We start from the raw sequence: 6,348 nt of genomic DNA, 5'->3' as shown, positions 1-6,348 counted from the left end.
ACAAACACTTAAAACCCCCTTTTTAAATAAACTCTACGATGATACCATTGAAGGTAGGCAAAATGTTTTCCTAAAATGAAGACTTGAAATTAATGAACTTCATACTGATATGTATTATGGTTCCATCAACAGTTGTCAAGTGCCTACTGTATGAGTGGTGCTGTGTATTAGATCCTATGAAGGATAAAAAGAAAATTAAGTAATAGATCCAAGTCTTAAGATGCATACAACCGTTAAAATGTATAAAAATCAAGCAAAGAGATGGAAACAAATAACACTGACTTCATCATGAGATACTACACTAAGATACAAGGAAGGAGAGAACTATAATTTGTTGAGCAGTTACTTGCTATACACCTTGTGCTTTACACACATAATTATTAGTAAAGTATCTTTGGCAATATTTACTGATGATCTATTCTATGCTCTAGGCCTGGTGACATGATCTTGAGAGGAATAGAAACAAGAAAATAAACAATTACAAGGTAACAGAAAGTAGAAACAGGGAAGTACAGGCAGCTACAGGAGAACAGAGAGGCCATCAAATACCAACTTGGAAAAAAATCAAAGAAGACTTCCAAGAAGAAGTGACTTCTACACTGAATTCTGAAGAATAAATTAGCCAAGCCTATTAGAGGAAAAGATTGTTGTAGGCAGAGAAAATAACATATGCAAAGTCCCAAAGACATGACGACAAAGGTTTAAGTTTCTCATTTAATAGGAGAGGAAGCTGAGAAAGTTATGGAACTTAAATCACACAGCTGGTGAGCAACAGAATTTGATTTGTGTCTGCATTTCTTCCACCTTTAAAAGTTAATAACAGAGGAAAAGAGATGTATTCTAATTGGAAAGAAGAGAGAGGGCTTTGATACAGTGGGTTTTGAAGAGTGGAGCAGAAATGGAAGGAAGTAGATGCTAGGGGAGGGGAAAACTGAAGCCAAGGGAGTGTTGCGGGGCAGGGATTGGCTGAAATGTAAGGTGGCTGTGGGGTTTGGAAGGAGGCGTTTTGAAAGTTAAAGTTGGGAAAAACAGTGATAGGTAGAAAGAATCATCCCTCACGTGAAAGATTCATCCTTCATTCCCACCAGCAGGATCATTAAATCCATATGGCATTTTAAATGCCAAACAAAAGGAGAATAGAGACAGAGGAGCCCTTGGACTGTGGACTGAATATTTATGTTCCCACAAAATCCATAGATCAAAGCCCTCACACCCAAAGGGATGTATTTGAAGATGGGGCCTTTGGGCAGTAATTGGGTTCAGATGAGGTGTGGGAGTGGACTCTCATGAGGTGATTGGTGCCCTGATAAGGAGGTGAAGAAACCAGAGCTCTCTCTCTGCCATGTGAGGATAGAGCACGAAGGTTTCTCCATCTATGCCAGGAAGTGGGCCCTTCCCAGGAACCAAATTGGCCAGCACCTTGATCTTGGACTTCCCGACCTCCTGTTTCTGTTGTTTAAACTACCCAGTTTATGGTAATTTGTGATAGCAGCCCAAGATAAAATAGCCCTATTATGGGAGGCACTCCTTGACCTGAAGGGAGTGAACCTGGAATCTTAACCACGTCCAAGGAAAAGGATTGAGGTATCCACTGTCAGTGAATCCAGAGCTACTGGTAGATTGTCACTCCCAGAATGCCTTGCAGTGGTCCACCCATCCACCCTTCCTTCTTTACTACCTTCTTTCCTTTCTTTGTTCCTTCTTCTCTTCCTCCACATCAAAAGCATATTGAAGTCTATTGTTTCTTGGGAAAAACAAACCCAGTTGAGTAACAGAGAATTTATAATAAAAAAAAAGATTCATCAAAAGAAACACCTTGTTTTATAATTAGACTAGAGGCTTGATGCATGAAGATACATGCAAGAATGGGCCTTCCTTCCCCTGGCTGCCGGCACCGCCTTCGCTCTGGCCAGAGCTGCCTTTCTGCCTTTGCTCCAGCCTGGAAACACCTTTCTGCCTTCCCATGCTGCTTAGAGGCCCAGAGTGGCTGGGTCAGTGTGGAACACCCCCAGGCCAATGGGCGCCTGTGTATGCAAATTAACCCGCCATCTTTGTTGGGTTAATTTGCATACTCACCCCTGATTGGCTGGTGGGTGTCACAAAGGTACGGCCAATTTGCATCTTTCTCTTTTATTAGTGTAGATATGATGGAATATCTTAATATATGGTGAATTTTTAATGATTGTGTCTGGCTAACAAATAATAATTTGATAAAAAAAATTCAAAACTAGCCGAAACCGGTTTGGCTCAGTGGATAGAGCGTCGGCCTGTGGACTGAAAGGTCCCAGGTTCGATTCTGGTCAGGGGCATGTGCCTGGGTTGCGGGCACATCCCCAATGGGAGATGTGCAGGAGGCAGCTGATCGATGTTTCTCTCTCGTCTATGTTTCTAACTCTCTATCTCTCTCCCTTCCTCTCTGTAAAAAAAAAAAAAACAATAAAATATATTTTTAAAAAAATTCAAAACTAATTTCTTCAAATTCAGGTCTTAACAGCAAATTAATAACTACAGGGGTTTTGTTGTTGGTTGTTATTGTTATTTGTTTGTCATCTTATTTTGGTAATCTCCAGTAAAATCAAAGTCCATGTGAGATAAAAGAAAATAGCACCAAAAAAAAAAAAAAAAAAAAAAAAAGAAAGGAAAGAAAGTCTCCTAGAGGTCAGTGGCAGAACGGAAATTGCTAGTGGTTACCAGGCAACCCTCCCAGGAGAGAGGATAATGGGAAAATGCATGGGCTTTGGAGTCAGCAGACCCATGAACCCACCAAATTCTCTGATCCTTATAAGTCACTTCTGTCTTGGTTCCATTGGAAAGATGAGGACACTGATCTATGTATTCCTTATAGGATTGTTATAAGTATTAAATCAGGTGGTACATACACATTCCTAGCACGAGGCTTGAAACGTGGTATGAGCTCCAAAAGACCCCTCCTTATAGTCACCCTCCCACACTCGCTTTCTCTCTCCCCAAAGACTACACACCTCTCCACTATAATACTCATAGCACTGCATTTTAATTTCCTGATGACTGGTCTACCTCTCCCATTAGATATGAGCCATTGAAGAATAGAAAGCCACATCTTGTTCATTTATCTCTGGCAACTAAAAGAGTGAATAATAATTGCTCAATTAACCATTTCTCCCATGATTGAGTTTAAAAGCTCTCAAGTCCATTAAGAATCTAAAATTGACACTTAAAAAAAATACCACAAGCCAGGATATATGTGTTGCTAAATTCTATGGTACAGACTTGTAAGGGCTTTTGAAATTCAAAGAAGAAGGAGCCAGCATGAGGCAGGACCCATTATCCCGAAACATCCTGAATAGCATTTGACCAAATATCTAGCTATGATGGCCCAGACAAGTTGACACACAAAATAACCATCACACAAACCCTAGCCCTTTAAAAAGAATGGCAAGTACAATTTGAAATGAGTTTGGGGAAGGAGCATTTTGTTGGAAATGGTGTATAAGTTTCAAGATAAAGAGAGCGAGGGAGAGCCATAAATGTAAAAAGACATCATAATTAAGAAAGTAACAATCAATTTTGTGTGCAAAGTATTATCTCACAGTGTTACATTTCACTCACTGAATAACCCTGTGAATCAGTCTTATTCCCATTTCTCAGATGATGAAAGTGAGGCTGATGATAGTAAATGACTCTTCCAAGACCACAAAGCCTCTAACAGGCAGAGCTGGCAATGGACCCAGGTACTGTGTTTTCCAAACCACTGTGTACTCCTTGAACCAAACTGCTGGTCTCCAGAGGAACTGAGGTGCTCTGGGGGCAGAACATAGCTCGGAGGAGAAAAGGGGACAGAAAAACAAACACACCACTGAAACCACAGAAGCCACAGTGTGTAATTCTTGGGGAATGGCCCTTTCAGAGGCAAACTGTGTCTTAGCATCTTTGGGCAAGAAGGACAAGATGTGTTTTCGGTACCCTCGCAGGCCATGGTTTCAGATGTGGTACAGCAGGAGGCCAGCAAAGGGGATCTTGGGTGGCGCGCTCCTTTCAGAACAGGTTAAAGTCTCATAATTGCTCACGTCTCTTGCAAATTGCCTGACTCAGAGCCCATTTATTACTATTTTCAAACGACTGAAAAAGCTTTTCCTTCCTTTATGATGGTCTGAAAATTGAACAGGCTTAGAGAACCCCATTCTCTGCTCCCGATTGCAACCCACAACTGGGTTTTCTTACAAAACACAAAGGAAGGAAGAAGAAAGGGCTCAACAGGGGAGGAAATGGAGGGCTGTTATGAAATTACCTTGTTACTATTTTCATCCTGGCTGTAAACCGGTGAATCTGCTGGGTTAGCTTATAGTTGGAGTACATACGGTCAAGCTAAACTGAGGGTCTTTCATTATTCTACATATCACAGGAAAGGAGCAAAAAGGCCAGCCTCGGCCAGGCACCTGATCAGCAGACGGTCTTGGGGAGAGAGGTAACCTTGCTGGTCCTTGCCTTGCCTCCTTCCCAGGAGTGTTGACACATGAACAAGTGTTTTGTGATCCATAAAGCATTATAACAGTGTAAGCCATTATCATCACCATGGTGAAAAACAACAGCAGCACTTACTTATCTCCAATGTGTAATTCTGTGCCATCATCCAGCTGGGGTCTGTTCTGGTCTGCAGCCTGTGGGACCTCTGTGGTCAGTAACAGTGAAGCTGGAGAAAGGCTGACACCAGGCAGGCAGGACCTCAAGGCCCCCAAATTGTCATGGTGCCTGCGCTTATGTAACAGTGCTGGTGGTGGTGGTGGTGGGAGGGGGGGGTTGCATCAGCAATTCCTGCAACCGTAAAACAAACCCATAGAAATAGAACAAGCTTATTCCTTGAAGTCAGAGAGACCGTGATTAAATCATATCTCTGCTATACGATAGCTAAGTAACATGAGATAGTTATACATGCTTTATGGACCTCCATTTTCTCATTTTAAAAAGCAGGCAATTAAAAGAATTATATTAACAAATGTATTTTTTTTTACTTACTTCAGAGAGGAAGGGAGAGGGAGAGAGATAGAAACATCAATGATGAGAGAGAATCATTGATTGGCTGCCTCCTGCATGCCCCCTAATGGGGATCGAGCCCACAACGCGGGCATGTGCCCTTAACTGGAATCGAACCTGGGACCCCTTAGTCCACAGACTGATACTCTATCCACTGAGCCAAAACAACCAGGGAAAAAAGTGTATTTGAAGTGCCTACAAAATGTTACGTAAATGCTAAACAAATGTTAGTTCTGTACCACTTGGACTCTTTACTCCATAATGCACCAGAAGAGAAATGACAGTTATTGTACAGAATACATCAATTGTCAACAAACAGATGAGAAGATACTGTATTTCATGAGTAGTTTAAAAATGCAATTAAGCCACAATGAGATACTATTTCACACCCACTAGTTTGGCAAAAAATTGAGAAGAAAATACCAAGTGTTGGCAATTGGTTCAAGTCTTTAAGAAACCAATTTGGCCTTAGCCGGTTTGGCTCATTGGATAGAGCGTCAGTCTGTAGACTGAAGGGTCCCGGGTTTGATTCCCATCAAGGGCACTTGCCCTGGTTGCAGGTCCATCCCCAGTAGGGGCATGCAGGGGGCAGCCAATCAATGATTCTCTCTCATCATTGATGTTTCCATCTCTCTTTCCCTCTCCCTTCCTCTCCAAAATCAATAAAAATATATTTTTTTAAAAATGTGCCAAGGACTATTAAAAAAAAACTTATTTGTGTTAAGCTAAACAAGTACATGATTCCAGGTCATTAGATATGCTATGCCTCTGGTTAGAATGCACCTCCTAAAATAATCTATCTAGAAAACTCTTATTCGTGCTTTAAAACCCTGCTTAGATAGCATTTACTTGCTGAAACTTCCTCATATTCCCAGATGTATAAGGAATCGTTTCTTCTTCCGTACTACCTGTATTGTCGTGTCTTCCCATATTACAGTGTAAATATAAGCATGTTTACACTTCTCCCCAGCTAGCTTAGCAACTACTAGAAAGCAAGGGCTATTTCACTCGCTGTCTCAGGTCTCAGCACGGGGCATTCAAGAGATGGACTTAAATGAACAGACCCCCTGTTTCCCATGTCCCTCTTTATAATCACCATGCCCCCATTAATTCTGTGGCACCCACATGTGTGGCCTGTGCTTCCTTGGCTGGGAAACACTGGGTTTCCATACCATTTCCTACTTCTCTCTAAGCTTCATGGATCTCTGCATGCAGAGGTCAGGTGCATTTTCACAGGACCCGAGCCCAGGGTGAATGAAACAATCAAGGAAACCTATCCATATTCTAAATGAAATTGCAATAAAAAACATCTCATTCCTGAGTGATTTCAAACTCCAA

This window comes from Myotis lucifugus, unplaced genomic scaffold, assembly GCF_000147115.1.
Source record: "Myotis lucifugus unplaced genomic scaffold, Myoluc2.0 scaffold_183, whole genome shotgun sequence".
NCBI lineage: Eukaryota > Metazoa > Chordata > Mammalia > Chiroptera > Vespertilionidae > Myotis > Myotis lucifugus.
This window is presented reverse-complemented; position numbering follows the sequence as displayed.